This window comes from Symphodus melops (genome assembly GCF_947650265.1).
Source record: "Symphodus melops genome assembly, chromosome: 18".
NCBI classification, from domain to species: Eukaryota; Metazoa; Chordata; class Actinopteri; order Labriformes; family Labridae; genus Symphodus; species Symphodus melops.
The window spans coordinates 18,229,267-18,252,168 of NC_136708.1; the positions used below are offsets into that span (position 1 = coordinate 18,229,267).

General features: G+C 39.7%; 1 long non-coding RNA gene across 2 annotated transcripts; it reads left to right on the forward strand.

Moving 5' to 3' along the window:
- The first annotated feature begins 10,127 nt into the window (after positions 1 to 10,127).
- On the forward strand, positions 10,128 to 21,997 carry LOC306839281. Of its 2 annotated transcripts, none has more exons than XR_013781173.1 (3): positions 10,128 to 10,312; positions 12,791 to 12,843; positions 21,894 to 21,997. It is a non-coding gene; the product is annotated as an uncharacterized lncRNA (long non-coding RNA). The 2 variants fall into 2 exon arrangements; XR_013781174.1 differs by lacking the exon at positions 21,894 to 21,997 and adding an exon at positions 12,928 to 13,293.
- Positions 21,998 to 22,902: the final 905 nt, after the last annotated feature.

Consider the following 22,902-nt stretch of genomic DNA (forward strand, 5'->3'; position numbering starts at 1 on the left):
GGCATCACACATACACACACACACACAAAACACGCCGTCCTCCACATAGCCTATTATCTATATGACTAAATTGCGGTGGGAAGCAGGAGGAAGCCCTATTATTATCATCTCGCCTGATGGCACCTGCTGCGCTTGACCTTGGTCCCTCACTTCCTCTCATAATTACAGCCTTCACAAATGGAGCTAATACCTCTCCGTGGGATTTCCCACCATCACGCCTCACACACACTTGATTGGGCGTAAAGTGGTCATAATCAAAGATGGAGGAGCCCGCTGGAGGAAGGAGTGGATCGATGGCAATCAATCTCCCTCTTCACTCTCATTTAGGCCCAATCAATCGCTGTCCTTGTCACCTCCTCGGGATGCCTGTTCTGTCAATACCAATGTCGGCACAGTAGCCAAGTTTGCATCACCTGAGACATCCCTGCAAGATCAAGGCTACTCGGCTGGCACTCCAAGACAATGGATATCTTAATGGAGAACAATTGACTGGCTGGATTAGACTGAGAGTGGTTGCTTGTGAACTCGAATGGCTTTATGTTTTGCTTCCGAAAACACACAGAAGGACCTCTGTGCTCGGCAGAGATAGCTGTCTGTGTGGTACATTTAGAGCAATTTATGCCGCTTCGAGAGACTTCTCCGTGGAGCTGTGGTTTCCTCCTCCACACTCTCTGTGGCTGGTAAACCTGGGAAAATGCAGTAGGGATCCTTTATCAAGTGAAATGCCACAGATTCAATCTCACTCCCTCGGAGCCAAGCAGCCTCCTTATCTGACTTTATAGAGATGTAGCAGCCGAGCACCACAAGGGTGCAGCATACCAACACAGATGTTATCTGGTGTGTTTATTTCACAGAGGAGGGAGAACCCCTCTATGTGTACACACACACACACACACACACACACACACACACACACACACACACACCACCACTGCAAAAAGATCAAAGATCGAGGACATCTTCGGTTGGAGCGTAACACGACAAAGCAACCAGCCTCCCCATCAAGCAAAGATCAGGGATAAAGATTTGGAAGGAAAATCCTGGATGGGCATTAGAATATATTCTTCTTCATTGCTGTTAAAAGACATCTGATTGATGTGCAGTCATCTCGGAGAAACGTGCATTTTGACGGGTCCTGGATGTGGGATTTGCTTTTTGAAAAGGAAGCTGATTGCGAATCTTTTGGCAGGAGCCTCACAGTGACGACTGTGAATTATAATATATATAGAAGTCAGATAAATGTCAAGTCAATTTTAAAATGCAGGCCGAAAAAGAGAGCAAATGAGAGTTCCTTAAGCCGACTTTATCGGACAATAAATGCTGAAGGAAATGACAGCAGGACATTGTGTAACGGTTTTGCGTTGAAGACACCGCTGAAGGAGATGAGGAAATAATGATGTATTTGGTTCAGAAGCTTTGTTCTTTGGTATTTTCTACATCAGTCTTTCCTCACTGCAACCACAGTGAATTACACGGATACAATAAACATGACTCATGTGATCCAAATCAAGCACCAGTATTAAGTTAGATCCATTCTTTTTTTCTGAAAGATATCCTCCAACAAATTATCTGATAGACGTCTTGGGGTGACAAGAATCCATGATCCAGCTAGTTGACCACAGTTGATTTGATTCCAGAACAATCTAAAGAGATGATTCGGGTGGAGTTGGATTTTATTGGTCTTGGGACCTTTAATGACCCAGAGCTTTCAGGTGCAGTCGGAGCTTCTCTGCATCTAATCAGAAATCTGTGATCGTCAGCATCCTTAAACACACCTGGTGCTCCCTCATTAGCTTACACTTCACTAATAGAGGGGTAATTAACTAAAGAAGAGATCTGCACTGCTGAGCTCAAGTCGAAAAAATGCCCATGAGGGGTTTGGTGTGTTTTGAGGGGGAATTCATTATTCGCTTAATCTAGTAATACATGAATGCAACATTAGGCCACTAAACCTCATTACAAGCAGCGAAATGTGAGGATGTCATTAGTCTGGATATTCACAATTCATATTTAAAAATCTATTAGATTCAAATATTGCAAAGGTAATGTATCCGTAATCTAGGTCTATATTAGAAAATGTTGAAGTCGTTCTCAATCTGGTCATATTGGACATCCTATCTGTATAACAAGACAGCATTCATCCATTTAATTCTTGGGGTGTTGGATTTCTCTCAACAAATACTCAAACCAGCATGAAACAATAACAGTAAATTCATTATATCCACAGGTAACCCAAACAGAAGACTTCAAGGCCCTATTTTTTTTTCAAATAAAATTGATTACTACAATTACAGTAAAATAATCTACACCCCCCCCCCCCCCAAAAAAAAAAAAGAAGAAGAATGTGTAATGTTCACTTCACTTTTTTTCTTCTTAAATGACTGGATTTCAGTGCAACCAAAGTTGAGCCCTTAAACTGAGAACTGAAAGAAGGAAGATGTTGATGTTGTGAAGTTGTTTTCTAACATTTTTGGTTTTATGACCACAATGGCATGTACAGTTTTTGTTTCGTTTTCACTACTTGGAGCCAGTGGGAAAAACAAACTTAACTTTCCTCATCTAGCATTTGAAACAGACAGAACGTTGGTAACAAGCGGTTGAGAATATTAAAGCACTGATCTACGAAAAAGCCAAATATTTCCCACTGATGAAGTGACCAATGGACAGGAAACAACTGTTATCAGACGCTAATGTTGCGCTGTGTTGGCTTGATGTCAAAGACGCTGAAGTTGGCAAATAAACTGAATGCAGCTTTGAATCTGTTTGTCTATTGTTCCTCTTGACTATAGAGCAAACGTAGCTCTTTATCCTGTACAGTATTGTTAGAAAATGTGAGGACATCTTTACCAGATGTGCTCTTTCAGCGGTCAGAAGGACAATTGAAAAAACACAGATGTCTTGCTCTACAATACAGTTTGGTGACACATTCTTTCAGACAGCAGCTCCATTTCAATATTCCCATGATGAATTACCGTCATTGTGTCGCAGGAATTGGGAAAGCGCCAAACCCTTTTGCAATTTACGATGACATTAGTGTAACAATTGTATCCCCGGAGATCCGGGGGGCTGCACAGAAGGAATTGTTCCCCAGGTGGCACTGCAGCAGGTCTGTGGCAGTGACCCAGCTCTGCTCTCAATATGATGGTGACAATAGGTGTTAATAGAGGATGTGAGGAAAGCAGCTCATGATTTTTATAACAATATACCACTTCCTGTCATTTTTCTTATCCAAACAGGCTGTTTTTCTTCAAACAGGCTGTGAACAAAGACTATTATTCACACATCTGTCCTCAGGCAGATGCAAGATTCAGATATTCTCTTTTATAACTGTTCAAATTCTCTGCCTGCTCTTAAGTATCACTGTTACTCCGATGATATTTTGACCAAAAAATGAACCAGCATTATCCCTGAGCTAACTCACAGTCAAAGACCAATCAACTGGAAGACAGCTGTTTCCTGATGACGGGAGGGGAAAGGATTTTCCGTTCTCATGTGCTCATGAAATTTAAAGGTGACAGTTTGGTCATTGGTTATTTTTCAACATGTTAAAATAAAATTCCCTATATGGTCCCTGTTTTAGACAACTGCATTTGAAGTCATTTCCCCATAACCTAAAATGCACAATTTTTCCAATCCGTGTGCATGTATGAATGTGTGTGTGCGCGAATGTGTGTGTGTGTGTGTGTGTGTGTGTGCAGGGTACGAAGAGAATAAGAAGAAGTGTGGAATGATGGGACTCTTGTCAGATGGGAAAAATGGGAGAAAAATAAAGCGAGAGAGAAAGTGTCTATTAAGGAATGGAAAGGCGAGCAAAGCAGAGAGAGCAGTGGAGGGGAGAGTGATTATGAAAGAGAAACAAAGGAGCGAGAACAAGAGCAGGAACAAAAATAAAGAAGAGGGAGGAAGATTCATCATTCCTCTCTTCCCCCTGCAGCCCAGCAGACCTTGAGGGCTGTGTATGAGATCCTAATAGCTCTCTATCAGCTCCAGGCTGACTGCTGTGATCTACAGCAGCAGTGAGCAGGTGGATAAACAGTCGTCCTGGTAACGAGAGGAAGACCACACACGCTCGGGGGGCTGACCCTGCGCCCCCACGCTGCAGATTTGTGGGACTGTAATGGGAACATGTGTAAGCTACTGACATGGAGGGTCATAAAACACAGCTCCGGCTGCAAAGGTCTCCAAAACACCTCAACTCCTCCAGATGTGACCCTGAGGGGATCGGATATGTATGATGGAGAGAAATGTGAAGTTTATTTTAAGTAAATCTCCTTCAAATAACGAGCGACATATTGATTTATTAAGTTCAGTCCTGATATTTAAAAAAAGCACTGATAAAAAATGTACTTTAAAAAATATAAACTTTCTTGTTTCATTAGAGTCTTTCTGGTTGACTGAGTTTTCTTAAAGAGATTAATTCAATGTGATGCAGTCGTAAATCCCCAGGGATCATTCTATGATCTAGGGAAATTGGCTGGAATGAAACAAAAATTGAAACTTGATTTTACCCTATTTTTGGAAAATGTTTTTCATTTTGTTTCTTCTTTAGAGTTAAATGAAGAGAACACTAACCCTCTCTGTCTGTGTGCTTAATACAAAGGATTAGTTAAGACTCAAAAGACAGCCTGCACATGCAAAGAAGACAAATAAGAATTTCTGCCACAAAACAGAGATTATCGAAATGGACTCCAATTTCAGAAATGTTATTTAAAGTAGCTTAAAATGACAGTGTATTTTATTGAGACCGAGTAAATGAGATCTGAACTGTACTTCTTCACACAGCACATTCATGTTAAGGTGCTCAGCTGCTTAATCACAGACTGAATAATACAGTCTCAATGGTTTAATCCCTTAACATTTCTGAGACCACCAATGGTGATCGATGTAACAAGATGCTAATTTTTGATAGATCTAAAAAAGCCTGTTGTCTAAAATGGTAAAACACACCCACATGTTAGGCGAATAAACTAGACCCCTGATATAAGCTTATTGAAATGCATCACAAGTATTAGCCTTTATATATTCAACAGATAAGAAATAGAATATATCAGACCCCTTTGTGTAGTGTGTTTTACCCACCGGAAGCATCGTTCACCAGGCTGTAAATATGTTCAATTCTGCCTAAAAATGGGCATTTTAAAACACCTGTTTATGGGCCTGCTGGACTTGAGGCCATTGGTCCTTTTTTTTTTTTAACCCTGGAGGTTGCAGCTTTAGAAAATGATCTGCAGTGTGTCTTTGTGTTTTTAAACATTTCCTCTAAATAAATCTAGGTAAAACAGGGAAATTCTAGAGTAAGATTGTTTCTTATCAGCTTTAACTCACAAACACACAGAGTAGAACTTCAGTCTATTCTTCCCACGAGTTCAAACTTAAAAAAGGCATAACAATGATCTGACCCTAAGGCTTGTGAAAGATTTATTTTTTTTGCCATAAGCCTGTATCACCCATGTCACGTATTAAAGAAGTGAGAAGGTCAGGAAAGACACTATTGTGTTGCCTCATTGTTATCGTAGGATGCAGATTTTTTTTCCTGTTCAGTTTGACCCGTGAACTGTTGGAGTGAACTAAATGTCGGGACTCTTTGGCCTTAATCTTGGCTCTGGATTGCACATTTTAGTGTATAAAATAAATAAAATGCAAAGAGATCTAAGATTTTTTCCAACCTGAACTCAGATTTTGAATTTTTCCTGCATTGGTCTATTTTCAGAGCAGTCTCTTATACTGATGTCAGAGTATAATCAATGTTCTGGACAAAACAAAGTTTTAATAATCAGTTAAAACACACTTTGAAATATACAGTATCTTTCTATTTTGATTTGATCCTATAAAAAAGGCGAGTATTGTAATGTTCAGGGTGATCCTGTTTTTCATTTTACAGGGTGTTGTTCAGTTTGTCTGTCAGCTGGATCACCCTTTGCCCTTGTTGTGAGAGTGCATGTGAAAGAACGATGCATATACCAGAAATGTCGTGCCCTCTTCATGCGGAATAACAATGGAAGGTGGACTTAGTTAAGGGCAACAAGTGAGGGAAATACCACGCTATAAATATGTTAGAGGTGCTGTGTGTGAGTCTGTGAAAGGTCTGATGACTGACGCTGAGATAAAGCAGAGGGGTGTGGATGGTAAAGAAGAGAAAAGAAATGGGTGCTACTTATCGTGGGTCAGTGGCCCAATCCCTGCACCAAAGCCCCTCATTTTGTTTATGCTGATAAACTGCAAAGACATATTTATCTTTGTGTTTCCAGCAGAATGTTTTCTGATCTCAGCCGAGTTATGTAACCCTACACATGTTATGTCTGCGGCAGAATAACCGTCTGCTGAACTACAAAGAAACTATGCGCACTGTGCGTGAAGCTGCAGTCAGAAAAAAGGCCTGAGTACTCCCACATGCGCTCTGAGCCAACGTTAGCTCGTAAGTGTACATTTTAGGTTGGAATTCATTTCTGAGGAATTGAGTTAACCTATAACGTGAGACTTCATTTCTTGAATTAGTATCTGTCTGTGCATGTGTCTGAAGGCCTCAGCCCTCAGGACTAAACTGAACAAATCAGAGCCACCATTGGCTGTCTCAGAATCTTGGCCCCAGAACTGTCTGGTCTGGTTTCCCTCTGATAAATCACACAAGTCAAACCTGTAATAAATGCTCCCAACTTGACAAACTTGGCAGAGTCAATTTTCACAGTGTCAAAGACCTGATCCCTTAAGCCACTTTAATGATTATTTTTATGCTGATGGTGTTCACATTGTCACATAATGTGATGCAAACAGGGTCCATCATTAGGTCAGTAACACAGTTATACTACTTGACTCTGTGGTTTGCAGTTTTACATTGTGTTTCATCTCTTTCAGCTCCTTCTTGTCTTCTTTTTACAGCGCTTAACATAAAATGCCTTTTCTTCAAAATACTTGAAGAAAACAAAAAAAACTTTAAAAGGGCACAAAAAACGAGCAGCAAAAAACGTACCTGTTGTTAGTGTTAAAAGATCGCTTGAGCCAAATCCTCAAAAGCAGAGAAAAAGAGAAGCTGTGGAAAGAGATGTAATCATTGAATCTAACTCCACAGCGGCCTGTATGAAGCAATCATTTTCTTACTGTACTTTTGGAAACTTTCAACTTGTCATTCATGCCTACTTTAAGACATATTTGGCCAAGTATTCTTATATGCAGGGGATGTTTACAGAACTATTTATTTAATCTTCTGTTCTCCTTCTGTTTTTGTGTGTAAAACTCTGTGTGAGATACTTCAGACCTCTCTATGCCTGTACCTGCAAATATAAAGCAAACAGAGAAAGCTGGCGAAAAACTCACAAGAACCTCACATTGTTGTTTCCACTCTGTGGTTTTTGTGGATTAAACAAAGAACATAGGTTAATAGCTTGTGCATTGGAAAGATTTAGTGATGCTTGTCGGTGTACTTTACTCTTAGAAAGAGCAAGGCTAACTGTTTCCAACTGTTGAAGTTAAGCCAAGCCTCTGGCTGGAGGCTCTTTAAGTAACAAACAGACATAAGTGGTATCTATCGTCTCGTCTGAAGCGTAGTAAAAAAGTCAGTTCGCTACAACATTTTAAAACTATGGCTGCGTGCCTCTACTTAAGGAAGAATTTGTCTGTAGCACACATCTGCCTTTTGCACTCTCAATGTGTAGATCAAACTTTTTTGTAACAGATCCCAGGTAATGTCCTTTTTAAGTTTTCTGACAACGATGCCCACCTCATCCTCATCCCCATCCCCAGTTCACTGATGATGTTCAGTGGTGTGATGTTCACTTGTTCTAAATGCAATTAAAAAAGAGGAGATGGAACTGGATCCGCGATCTGTGGGAGATCACATCCTTGTTGTTATCCATGACAAAAGAGTAAGCCAGGTCAGCTCCTACAGGTGTCTTGGTATACACATAAATGACCTGTTTTAGCTGGAAATCTCATGAGAATTATTTGTGTTTTATTTACAACAAAGAATGTACTTCTATCGTAGACTCAGGCTGTTTGTTGTTGACCATAAGATCCTGTTTTTGTTTTATCAGCAATTTGTTTCCTGCCTGTGTGATTGCCCGATTGTCCTCACCTGTGTCATTAGTCTCACCTGTGTCTAATTACCTCTTGTCTATTTAGTCTCTGTCTTTGTAACCCTCTGTGTTGGTTCATTGATGTCTGTAGTCTGTCATGAGTGTCAGTCTTAGCCTGTCGTTTGCTCCTTGGATTTACTTTGTTCTGTTCTTGGTTTTTGGAATTCTGGATTTATTATTTAAGTGGGTCCTCCTCCCTGTTTTTCTACCTCTGTTCGTGACACTATTCTTGTTTATTGATTTGAATGGGAGCACCTGAATGTTTGGCAGCACTTTGAGTCCAAGACAAATTTCCCCAAGATGACAATAAAGTGTATTGTATCGTATCAGTTCAGTCTCCATGATTCATTTTCTTGTCTTCCCATCAAGAGTGACACATGACATTCCCAGAGAGAGAGACTGTACTTTATAGAGACACTCATTCAAAACACTTTTAACTAACAAGTCCCCGTTCTTTAGATATTTAGGTCTAAATAGCTGGCTGCCATCTCTCCTTCCAGTGCCACTAGGTACTGTTGTATGTCGTTTTAAATTTCTCTTGAAATTCTTGTTTAGTTCCATGGAAAAGCAGTTAGGAATGCCCTGCTGGCACTCTACGGCATCATTACCCACAGCAGAGCTCTTTGCCTGCAGGTCTTAAACTTCACCACTGTGTACACTTGTTGTCCAGCTACTACTATGGCAACGGGGCTTCACTCTGCTAGACCTTCACTATGATATCTGGAGTTTGGAATGGACACACACATTCCCACATTTGGGCAGAAAAACAGACCAACAGGAGGAAAAGCAATAAAGAGTGAGCATTAAACAAGGCTCCTAAAACAGAGCAGAGACATACTGAAAGACAGAAGGCCCATCAGAGTTGTCTGTTGGTGTTGGCCCAGTTTCTTCTTGCTGCAATGGCCGGCCTTTTGTTCCCATCATTAGCCATTTCCTAGGGTTAGGGTTACTTGGGTACTTTCCATCGGAGCTGATTTTTAAAAAGCCAGTAGATGTTTTAGGCTGGGATCCTCATGCTGTACACTGTAATAATTGATTCTATAATCATGTACATTTAACAATATATCTGATAAGATGTATTCAATATAAATGCGTCCTTGATTTTGTGGCAATTATTTTAGTAACTTTCAAACAAAAATGTTTAAGATAGTAACTGCTTATTCTGCTTATTTACTGCCAGTTTTTAGTTGACGAGCACTTCATGTTATTTTGCGCATTTTTTTCTGCTTTTGAATTCAGCAGCTATCACCTGGTCACAAGACATAAAGAGAGTGTGGATAATTTAACTCAACAATTTCATTTGGTTGACAAAGGTAAGATTAGATAATTTATACAGTAATGTTAATGACAACCTGTGGGTGTATGCTGCGCGTATTATTTACAGCCTATGATGCGACATTACAATGCTACATTGTTTCTAAACATATACTACTGCTTATTTTTCTTTATTAAAATACCCAAAGCCATCAACTCCTGAATGGAGAATCTTTGGAGGATCATTTGAATAGCACCACATACAAATGCAATATTTCAATGTTCAAACAGGACAGAACACCTATATTAGAATAGTTTGCGTGTTCAGCTTTTGGGGACTCAGATTCTACTTTGATACACATTACACATTGACAATTTCACATTAAAATATTTTATTTATTGTTACACATCAAATTGTCAGTCAGTCACCTGTTGCTCCACAGACTTGAATCTGTGGAGCAACCAGGAAGTGTCAAACAGACCAGGAAGTGTCAAACAGAGCTGAACCCAGCCTTGGGTTCATATGGGGGTGTGTCAAGTGGAAGGTGCCATGTTTGGTAGAAGTGGAGGGATGTTTAGGTTGTTGAGATTAAAGATGTTAATTAAAAGGCAGTTTTATTTCCGTATCAGTATTTACTGAACTGAAATGTATTTTTGCATGCTTTAGCTTTATTGCAGATAGTTTGTGTTGTTTTAGAACAGGTAATACTCACCTGAGAGTTAACTGATTTCCACACCCTTATGGTTGGTTCCAGCTCCTATATAAGAGGAGGAGAATTAAGAGCCTCTGAGTTGGAGTTTGGAGTTGAAGTGGAACAGAACTGGTACGTTTCGACAGTTTAGTGAGGAGTGTACAGAGCTGCGAGGGCCCAGACTGGTATTGTTTAAAGCTCAGTCTCTTCGTTTGTTTGGCCCTTTTTGCAAGTATTATTTTAATTTTTACAAAGGAACAAACGAGGGCCTACAGGTCCGGTGAATACCCAGGAAAGGTAAGTCAGCAGAGGTGTAAGAGTACTAAAATATTATACTCAAGTAAAAGTAGTGTTACTTAAAAACACATCTACTTAAACACAAGTAAAAGTACCAGTTTAAAAATGTAGTCATGTAAAAATACAAAAGTAGCTCAAATTTAAATACACTATAAAACGGACCCTTCCCCCCCCTTTTTTTTTTAAACCAGAAGTATGTTTTAATGATGGATAATTTAATAATCAAGGATTACTGTATAATGTTAAACTAATCAGCTTTTTTACGACAGAAAAAGTTAGAAATAACTGGCAGGGTATTTGTCTGAACATAAGAATGTAAAGAGTATTTTATTATATTATTTGTTATTATTTTGATGCTGCTTAGTCTCAAAGGCTGATGAAGCCCTTTATTGTTTGTAAAATTAGCATGTTTTGGTTTGTAGGAGATGTTTTAAGAGGAAACTGTGTGTTCACCTCTTCACATGCAAAGCAAAAAATGAAGAGTTAAAATTTCAGGGTTGAACTTTTCAGAGTTTATTTTAACTCCCAATGTGTTGTTTTAATTCATTCTGAATTAAATGGTGTTTAGTGTTGGAGTTGTTTCAGTGTTGATCCGTTGGTGTTAGTCTCACTCTGCACAGAGTTAATTAATAGCTTAGCTCCGCCAGGTCTCCCACACATTTCACATTGCCGGTTGGAGAGACAGGAGAAGAGTTGAGAAAGTTTTGCTCCTATGAAGTTCTACATGGTAAATAAAATACAGTCTAATTTAATAAAGTGAATTAATTCTCCAAACTACTGTAAAATATTATATTTGTGCAGAATAAGTACTTTTTAAGGCCTTGTTTATTGCCATGAACTAAATGGCTACTGTAACCCAGGTCACAGAACATGTTAATAAAAAAAAAACTAATGTTAAAATGATTATTGTTTGAAAGTAAATTAAATTTGATACGATGAGATTAATGAAATATAATTTGAGTTAAAGGATTTTGTTGACCAATCGGAGCAGCCGATTAGCATCATTGGAGCCATAAACAGGAAGCAACATGACTTACCGTCAGCTCACAGACAGAGGACAGGAGAAGCAGAGAGTTCAAACCTAACTTCTGTTAAACATAGAGTGGGAAGAAAGATCGTTTACGTTGCATTGTGTGACAGCTGACTTCAGTCGTACTTGTTCAGAATAAGGAATTGGCCACCATTCTCTGTATCGTGGCTCTGCATGGTTTTGTTGCTGTGAATGAATGTGTATATATGTATACATACTGTATATGTGGATTAATAAAGGATATCTTCTTAAAGTGATTGTCTCTGATAAATATAATACATCTGATCATATATTCCTCAAATGAACATATGTAAGCCAAAATAATGTGTATGACAGCTAAACTTAAAAAAATAATAAAATATTTTTGATAATGGAGCTTGTGCAACATTTTACACAGAAACACAGCAAAAATAAAGTCTCTTTAAATGTCTACAATGAGTGTTGTCACAGTCAGAATAACATACTTACTGCTTATTCAGATGTTATGTAAATGTGTTTAGATATCGGTCATTCTGTGTCAATCAGTTAACAGTGTGCTAACATTAACATGCTAACACAACAATGCAGACCATGGCATTTTGCTATTCGATAAAAAGGACTTTTTTTTTTTTCACCACCTGCTCTAAATGGTGCTTAATTACAGTGTCTTCTAATTGATTAATCTTTGTGTGAATGCGAGTGGAGAGGGATTTGGAGGTGTGTCAGAGGAGAGCAGAGACTTCAGAATAGCGGAGGTGTTTGTTTTGATTTAATGGTGGTGCTCAAGGGAGCGACATCTACTGAATTTAAATGCATGCTTTTATACAATCTTTTGCAATCTTTCTTAGAAATGTTGGTCAGTTTGAAAACCATCCTTTAATACTGTAGGTTTTTGTAACACTGTTTTCTTCACAGGGTGATAAAGTTACGACTCACTAGATGATGGACCCTCATAAGGCTCAGAAGTGTTTTACTCACTCTGTCAGTGATTGCTTAATTTCAGTCAGCTCTTGTTTACAAGTACAGTACGTAATGTAAATTCTTCAGATAATATCCTGCTGAGATCTCACATTAGCTCACTTTGATTTGCTGCAGAAAAAATATTCGGGGTCTGAAGGAGAAACTCCAGGTGAAGTCGGACTGAATAATGTGGCCCTATGCATTCACACATTCAGCTTCTCTGGCATATATCAGGAGTTGTTCATGCGTTTTCTGCAAGTGTAAAAGCCCTGTGTCATGTATATTGCTACATTGTTGTTTTTCTTTCAAGGTTTTATTGAATCTTTGTGTCTTGTCAGGATAAGTACATAATGTAAAGAACTTTGTAGCGTTGGTTTTTGGTGCTCTTTAAACAAAGCTAATGGGTAAAAGATAAATTGAAACGTGAAACAGTTGCACAAAGTTAAAAGGCCTGTTGGAAAAGATTGTGTCACAATTGTTGAATATTTTCTTGTCTGTTTGCTTTAAAGGAGTGAGGAAGATAATGCTGGAGGAAAATCTCCAGTTTGTTCCTGACAGTGAGGTGAGTTCTGTGCTTTCGCTTGAAGCTGTGAAACATATTTGGAAAAGTACATAAGCCTTTTTTTGTCTTTCCTTCTACTTAAAGATACCAGGAGTCTGTGGGACCTTCACTTCCTTGTCATGATTCACTGTTTCCCCAATGTTTGTTCATGGCTTTGAACTCACCACAAAGTGTGGCGCTGCCTCCTTGGTGGTGTATGCGTTTTAAAACATACCACAGCTGTGATTGATACGGAGGAATGGGACTCAAATAACATGAGATATCTGTTTCACAGCCCAGACCAGAGCACTAACAAGACATGTGTCAGGTATTTGAACAGTTCCTTTTAAAGAACTGTGATATGTGATTTTCCACGATGCTGTTCAGAACTCCCCAGCTGCCTCACACTCGGCAGCGAACCGCCCCAGTGTGCTCTCGAGGTCCAGGTTCGATGGCGCCAGCAGGACCACATCATCCACAATAAGCAGAGACGAGATCCTCTCAATCTGAGGTCATGGTTCTTGACCGGAAAAAGGTGGCTTGCCCTCTCTGGGTCGGTGGGGAGTCCTTGCCCCAGGTGGAAGGAGTTTAAGTATCTCTGGGTCTTGTTCACGAGTGGGGGGGAGGATGGAGCGTGAAATCAACAGATGGATGCGGCGTCCGTGGGTCATGCGGTCACTGTATCGGTCCGTCGTGGTGAAGAAGGAGCTAAACTGAAAGGCGAGGCTCTCGATTTGCTGGTTGACCTTCGTTCCTACCCTCACCTATGGTCATGAGCTTTGGGCATCTGGCAACTTTTCCAACTGGGTGTAATATCTAACCTTGCACTGTTATAGCAAGTAAAGTAAACGTTTCTTTACATTAGTATAACTATATATAGCTCAAGACCCACTTGTTTACACTCCGCTATATGTCCTGATTTGTTTTTATTGTGTTAATTTTTTAGTTCCTGTACAGCACTTTGTCTGAAAGCGCTTTATAAATAAAGTTATTGCTATAAAAATGAGGACCATGCGCGGTGGAGTCGGCGGACTTCTCTGCAGACAATTCAAGGGGGCCCCCCAACTAAAATGTGAGCAGAAATGTGTTAAAGGGTGGGAGATTGACACACAAATGACAACTTTTTGACGTGTATATTGACATCGTAGAGACTTCCCAGGGAAGACTCGAATTGGTGGCAATATCACACGGTCAGTGTCAATCATATTGGGAACGAAGAGGGTGGTTATAGGTAACTACTGGGATATACATTGTGAATTAGAAATCAGGGTGTGGTCACTACGGTCCGAATTCAAAGCCGATCCGGGCGATCTAAGATCGGAGGGCCCGGACTCTCAAATTAATTGAGAGCCTAGAAGCTTGGCCTTCACTCCTTGATCGGTAATGAATCATCAAACGTATTGGTGAGACATTATTCGGACTGAATTGATTCACACGTGTATGATCTGTTTGACAATCTATTGATTATTCAGTGTTTTGTCAACTGTTGCAATCTCACAATGATTCAAGAGGTATGTTTAGACTTTCTTTTTCTTTTTAAGAGTTTAGATATTATGCCCAGTTGGAAAAGTGTGTTCACAAGCGAATATACATTTTTCCAACTGGGCATGATATCTAAACTGTTAAAAAGTTTAGATATCCTCCAGGATGAGTGACGCGGGGTCAGGAGAGTTCGCGGTGACCTCACCCTCCCCCACCCCCCAGGAGAAGTGACACGGGGTCAGGAGAGGTCGCGGTGACCTCACCCTCCCCCGCCCCCCTAACCCAAAAATTCCTATGTACACATAAAAAATGTTTTTCTTTTTTTTTAATCATTTTTTTTTTTTAAATCAAACACAAAACCTTGACACTTTTGGTTAATGACTGTGGCATAATAGTGGCACAGAATAATGTATACAAATTTTGACTGTTTTGCCAGATTGCTGTTGGAGTTGTTCGAAAGCTCAACAAGTGTCATCCTTGTCCTCTGAAAGTGTAGTTAGACCACTTTGGCTGTTGTATCTGAACTAACATGTTTTGTTGATTTGGTTCAAAGGTTTTTCCAAGAAGACAGATGTTATTGTCCAGAAGAAGTCTCCTGCTGTTAACATGTCTCCATGCTACTGAAGAAACCCCAACTCTGAATGGGACTTCATACAGGTCAGTATTCTCTTTTATTTCTCTCTCAAAGTGTTGTTGTCTGACTTTGCTATATTAATTCACATGAGAATTGGTATTATAAGCATTGCTTCTGAGTATATTTTGTTTATTTCTGATTGATTATGAAGATGTGGTTTTTTTGTTTGACAGAGCAACACTGGAATAATGCTTCAAAGAGGAAGAGTGACAAGCCATACGACAGTCATCTCTCCTCTCCACACACCCAGACTCGAGCAGTTCACACAGGAGCTAAGAACTAGGTGGAGGCACAAGCGTATAATCACAATGATCTCATTTCCAAATAATTGTTGCGCTGCAATCATGCATTAAGCAAGGACAGATACAACTGAAAATGAGATGTTGTTGTGACAGGTTTTAAACAAAGACAACATCATAGAGTTTTTACATCTATAGGGTCCCGACCATCCAACACAAAGATCCCCAACTGAAAAAAAAAGGACTACAGCGGTTAAAGGCAGTGAAAACGCTTTACAAAACTGAAATTTAATACGACAAGAAGATATTGTAGGTACATGTTTTTGTTTTTTTTATTCAAATAACTAGGTTTGATACTTTAAAGCTAAAACTGCAGATACAGGAATTCCCATTTAGGTTTTGAGCAGTAAGATCCAGGAAGTGGCTTAAAAAGTGAGAACCAAGGTCAAATAGGGCGCTGTTGAGGTTAGTAGCTTATCATTCAATAGTATTTATCTGTTGACATTTTACGATGATGGTCGTGTTCTGACTTTTTTGACCTTTAATTTTAAAAGTGGAGCTTATTCTCTTTGCTCTTTCACGACTGTGTGCAGCTCTTATATTCAGTGCTGGCAGTCGGGAGCATGTCCCATAGGTGAAACTACTGTAATTGGCTCCACATTAGGAGAATATGATTTATAAACGTGCAAACCATTCTGCCAAAATATTGTGCATACTTTGTTGCTACACTTTCCTTTTCCAAGACACCATAAATTGTCTCAGACACAATAGACCCACTTGAAAAGTCCAGGCATGAAAATGCCAGCTATAATTTTGTGGCTGATTTCAGGTGACCACACTCTTTCCGATAGACAGCAACAGCCAGAATTAGCACCTGTGGTTTTCCTGTGAGTACAATACAACCCTCGTGTACCATTCAGTCACTGCTATCATTGTTATGTTGTTTGGCCAGTGGTCAGGTGCAGACAAAGTTAGGTCAGTTGGAAAACCTCCCTACAATTGATTAGAACTCATATATACTCTCTCTCTCTTTCTGTTATCAGATTGGAAACATTCAACCTTTTCACCTTGTGTGCCTTGAACAATGTGCTGAGGTTACAGCCATCCTGCAGCGGAGGAGAATTTCACCTCACCCAGCAGCTGCACTTAAAACAAAGAGCTTAGGCAGCAACTTGAGGCAAAAGTTGAGCCATAACGGCAATGCATTTTAATGAGGCAGTCCTGGAAATAGACGCAGTGTGGTCCATTTCCTCTGCAGAGTTTCAGGACAGGGCCTGGCGTGCATGAAAATGGGCTGCTGTGGAGAAAATGGGCTTTTATGCCTAACACATTATGCCAGAATATATAGTCCTGAATGAAGAGCTGTGTGGACTGCCCCCCCTGCTCCCACTCGGAATTTAATCTTAGCTCACTGAAAGCACATTTAAGGAAACCTTCCTTTGCTAATCTATTATGGCTGAGAGCTGGTCTGCTTGGCTGCCTGAGAGAGACGTCCAGATCTTGCAAATTCAATGTAATATGTTGAACTCCCTGAATTTCAACTGTGAATGTCTTAATCTTGCAGTCAAAAAGAACATGATGAATGCTCTTTCTTGCTCAAGAAGGACATTTCAACAGCCATCTGAAAGATTGAAAGCACTTTAAACTCTGATCTTTGGAGGCAAGTGGTGGAAAGCAGCTTGAGAGAGCAGCATTGACATAGAAAAGACCAACTCTGTTAACCATGTCAACAAAGGCCGACACATCTCTGACAGTGTTGGCATTGTGCATGCACTAGCTGATTATGTTGTAAGACCCTTTTTTTAACAATGTGGAACACACTGTATTTCTCTCCTCTATTTTCCTCATTCCATGTTGCTACCATACACAACTAACCAGAACAGATGGGAGTTCAAGCCTGGACAACAGACCAGGTAAGTTTAAAAACAATGTTGTTAGACTATTCATATCTGCTTGGCTTTGAGCTGTTTGTGGCCTTTTCCAATGCACCGATATAAAAACCTGATATTGCGAAACTATTGCTTAATGTTGTTTTTGGTGAGTCAGATGTGTTTTGGAACGACTTACTGTAAATCATTTGGCCAACTTTCCAGGGAAGGTTTGAGAAACAGCATATGGCCAATTTGGATCAAATGTTGAAATTCCTGCAAATAAAAATTCATAAATAAGGACTCTAGTGTCTCAGAATTGTGCCAGAGCAGATCTAAGCGCTAAAGCCTGACTTCCTGTAATATCGAAATCATTGCCAGTATCAGGGGAAGTGGTGGGAGCGCTCGGCAAGGAAATTCCTCACAGCTGAAACGGAGAGAAAGCTGGCAGTCACTCTGTATGGATAAACACACTGCAAGCTGGCAAAGTAAAAGAGGTGACTGGCTCCAACAGGAAGAGCAAACTGTATGAGATCATTTGATAACTAAATGTGAAATTGATCCCGCTTTGACCAAATGGAAAATTATCTTTTCTGAAAGCAGCATTTTCAACAGAAAAAGACATCAGTATTCAGCTTTGACATGTGCAAATCTGCGCAGCTTGTATTCTCTGGAGAATATTTTATGATATTGCATCAGCAGCAATATCATATGTATGCAGCTCTATATGCAGCTGCATACAGTGTTTGTACTGAACAAAGCCTACAATGGCTCTATCAATGTAGCGCTGTAATTTTCCTGTCGTTTGCGCGCTGTGATGCTGCGCAGGCTATGAGGGACATGGGGAGATTCAATCACACTCTTACGTCACGCACAGTTTGTTTAAAAGGAAAAAAATGCATGCAGGGTTTCCATGATCAAAGCCATCCACAAGGGCTGAGTTTCGCCTCACTTTTCCACGGAGTGCCTGGGGAAAAAAAATGCATGTTCACAGTCGCGCTGAATTTAGAAACTGGCGAGGGAGAGGGACTGCTTGGACCGAGTAAAAGCTCATGGAATGAGGCGTCAAATTGAATCCATTTGGTCTATTGACGTCACAGCGATGCATTACAGCTGAATCTTAAAATGTCTTGAATATTTCTCAGTGGACCAAAAAAGCCCATTGAACATGTTGGCTGAGTGCTTAGTTGATGGAAGTGATATTAAACACATTTTTGAGTATATTGCCAGTGCTGAAATAAATCTAGACTCAACACTTGAATCATGGGATTCAATCACTGAACTCCCAATATAAACAGGTTTAAAATATTTCACTCATTCATTGAAAGCAAATACAAATGTTTAACTGTATATCATGTGCTCCTCTTGTTTAAGATAACTTTTTTCTAGATTCAGCTTTTCCACAATTACAAATTTTGAAAAAACAAGAACAGCTATGTCATAGGCAAAAGGTAAGGTCTAACACTGGTACAAGAATAGTTCAGTCTTAGGCTATCACTTGGCCATGTTTGGCCCTTTCATTTAGAGACTTAGATTAAACAAACTACAAATAACATGCAAGACCAAAAGACAACAAGGTGTAGTCCTGGTGTGTGAGTATTAAAACATTTGATAGAGCTACTCTCTCTGATTCCCTTTCGTTCTAGTCTTAATGCAAAGCTATACCCACTTGATGAGTCTTTTAAGTTATGGTGAAAAAACTGAAGGTAGTTTTGGTCTTTCATCTGACTCTTGGCATCAAAACAAAAAAGGTTTCCCCTGAAACATCCCACAAAAAATGCAGACATTTTCCTGAAAAAAATCCCATTTACTAGTCACAAATCGGATCAAAACAATGACACTTGGATTAGTGTATTTTATGGTCAAAGATATCAAGTGACTAAATATCATCTTTGAATCTAGCCTTGCTTTTCACTCAGATTTTGCACCTTTTTACTATTAAAGATTGAGATTAAAAAGCTCTTCATGCCCTTGCACCGTGCATTTCAAACCATGTTCATGAGACGGTTTTAGATATGACTTCTCTTTTTAATCCTAAACGTAAAGATACCTTAACATAAGGGTTCTTCCACATGGATGCACTTCAGTATTTTACTCTTCTTCTCCCATCACTATCAGTCTCTTTCCCTTGTTTTCTCTCCAACATGCACATAATTACATATATATATATATGGTTCCACTATTGTCTGGCGTTGTTGCCACATGCCATGGTTCAGCTCATGTTCTTATCAGTGTTGTGTCATGGTGGTATTTCCTGCCTGCAACAAGAGCAGAAGGTGGCACAGGATGAGTGCTGCTTCCTGTGCTGGCACACCCAACGTGTACGCACTGGCCTGATCCGATCTGCACCGCAGTCACAGGAAATGTTACCGATGCCCTCAATATACAGAGCATGTTTTCATCCAATAGCTCATGCATCAGTTTGCAGGAGATCAAAGACAGCGGTGAGATACTGACGGGTGGTTGGCTGAAGGCGGTTTGCAGTTTATTTGAATTTTACTGGGTTCATTGGCTTGTGTGGACAGCATGCAATTCACTGAATAAGGGTCAGAAAGGTCTGAGACATGAGGAGGACTCGATCATCATTTTATTTCTGTTTTCAAATGAACATCATTGTCACAATAAAAATCCAGGTTCATGCTAATAGGGCAAAAACAAACCTAGCTGAGTTAAAGTTTGGTTTAACCTACAATGATTTACAACATCCTGTTTTAAGAGTAAAAGAATGATTAAAATTATGTATGTATTGTATTAATATCCTTTTAAGAGCGGGCGTCTTCTTTTACCGTCCCTGTGAGTCCAGCAGAGTCACATTAACATACTGTCATCTACTATTTTAATAGCGATAATCTTGTTTGGCTTGAATGTTGTTTCATCTCGATCTCTGCCGTCTTTCCCATGGGAAGTAAACGGCACAATCTTTGGTCTCATCGGGGGGAAATCTGCAGCTGTTTGTAAATAGGCATGTGGCTGCACAGACCAGGACCTGCCCTTCAAACAGTCTGATGCTGAAGGTTCATTAGAAGTGGGTTTCTTGGGAAGCCATGATCGCTGGGCTCACTCACTAGATGTATTTGGAGTGTGGCTCGTTGCATGTCATTGGAAATACGGTTTTCTATGTAAACGCCCATCTCCTCCATCTTCAAGCTGCCTCCCATAAAGAGCTAACTGTAAATCAGAGGATGCTGTTTGTGTACTGCAGATCCAAGTTAACCACTTACATTTTTCATTTTCTAAGTTAGAAGGTGGATGTGACTGAGACCTTACAAAACATGCTTCCCAGATTAAAACGTTTGGATTTGACAGTTCCATGCACAAAAAGTACATGTTATGTTGCATAAATCTAGTTAATTATACTCGAGGTTTAACTCATAACGTGAATTAGGAGCCCTGCAAAACCACTTGCTAATTCGTGTTTGCAGTGGTTGATGTGTTGATTACTCTCCCAGTTGGACAGATTTCCATCTGGCCTGAATTAGGTCAGACCAATCACGACTTTGTATTTAGGGCGGCATCATGAGACATTAAGGCTTTTTATTTAGCAATCAAGAGATGGCTCAATCCATTCAACTCTGCATTCTTATCAGTATTAATCAAAGGGTATTTGCAGTCCACATTCCACACAGACTGAAAGTGAGGGTTCCTGAATTTTGCTAATAGCTTTTTATTATGTTGGAGAAAAAAAAAAGCCATTTAAATTACATCTTGCTTCCTAGCCTAGCATGTAGCTACAGGCACATTTCACAACAAAATATGTAATTTATAGTGAATGATTGTTGCCTCCAGACACAACATAACTTAGAAATACACACAAGACTGAGAGGTTTCAGATGCATTAGCATTTTATTTCCCAGTAGACTGAAACATTAAGTTATCAACAATTGCCCAGGTTTTAGAAGTTGAATATGCAATTTGTAATGTTCTAACATTCCTCAGTACTGTATGAGTGGATCTGATTGCTGATATGATGCGGTCTTTTTCTATGCTGAACGGGCCTGCAAACAAATCAGCTGTCTTTTATTAATGCATAAAGTACATGCAGTATGTTTCCTTTAAAAAAAAAAAAAAAACCTCTTTGATATGATGTATTTCCCTTCTTGCAACAGACCAGACCTTGGTTGGATTTGTGTGTAACTGTATCCTCGGCCACATTAGGGACTCATATTGAAACGTTTTATTGGGGGCAGGGCAGCTAAACCACAGTTCTGTTGGCTTAAACAGTCTGTTCCCTTTAATCTTGGTTTGGTGAATCGTATATGACCAACATCTTCAGGATCTTCATGAACCCCCCTTAGACCATTTACTGTAGAAACGTGGGATGTATCTGTGGTAAAAGCCACTGAAATGGTTGATGAGTGGCATTACGCTCGAAGGAGAAGGGTTTCTTCAAACATTTTCAGTAAATGAAAGAAGATGTGGGGTTTTTTTGTGCTTTGTTAGTTAACTTGTTTTTTTCTCTCTTTGTTTCATTTCCTGTATTTGCAGTTATGTGACTTATATTTTTAGCTCTAGAGGTTGCTGTCAGGTAGACAATGTATACTAATCGAACAGCATTGCATGCGAAATGTGTACGAAAAGTTGAATCACATCTTACCTTACGTCTGTCACTGCATTTCAACAGCACCAGGTAACAGGAAGTTCACTGTCACACAGTGATGAGAGTCACACCGCAATGTTTTTCTCACAAGTTTGCTTCCCCCTGCTATTAATTCTTCTTTCTAAACAACTTTTGGGAGTGTTTGGGACACCTATCAATGTTCTACCAGAGAACAATAGCCCTAAAAGTGTCCTGATATCAAAGGTTGCAACCTTTGAAGCTGATAAGATAAACTTTCCCTTCCTTTACAGCATCTGACTCCTACAGCTGGACAAAGCACAGCGGACAGGAGCGGACAGAGAGAGGCTGTTGTTGTTTGATTGGGCCATTGCGACTTCCTTAGATTAACCAATGGCAAAAGGTAAACAGTGCCAATCCATTGTGTGGGAGTTATTGTGTATGACTGCATGTGTACCACTATGTGTGTTTATAGTGGCCAAACTATTTGGCCAGTTGTGTTGACTCAGATTTCCTCTGGACTTTGGTAGAATTTGTAGTAAAGTGGTGGCAATGAAACTCAAAGCTGTTTAAAGATATGTAAGATGCTGTATCTAGTGAAATAAATCATACAAACACTTTGCTTTATCATCACATCTTAAGGAAACATGCTGAAACATGTTGAAGTGCTGGCCTCTCTGGCAACAACGCAGCAGCCAGTACGTCTTTCTTCTGAGTTCAGATTCTCGTTCCAATTGGTATGTAATTGTTTTAAGCAGAGACTGTAGGCTGTTTGAAGATAAGATAATCCTTTATTCATCTCGCAAGCAGAGACATTTACAGTGTTACAGCGGCACAGCAGGATAGCAGAAGAAAATCACACAGTGCAAAAGATTAAAAAATATAAGCGCAGAAAAAATATGCATCAAAACAATAATTAAAGAGCTAGTAAAATATGCATCAAAAACGATAATTAAAGCACCCCCACGCGGCTGTTTACTACGTCCCTCAGTTTGACAGATATGACACCAGTTTTCTTGGCAAACCAACTGGTGCTACAGCAATGGAAGTGGGTAAGTGAACTGGTTTGGATGCTGTAACTGATTCTACTCCAACAAAAAAGCCTATATATAGGTATTTTTCTAACACGCTTAATGAACAGAAACATGGTAAAACACTGGAAATGCTTTTGAAAAATAAACATCCCTAAAAAACCGACTGGTTAAACACTGAAGCTTCCATGTTCATGAAACGGCAACCCGTGTGTCGACAGACGGACAGATACCTTACCATAACTTCACCTTTAACTTTCTGCCCTCCTCT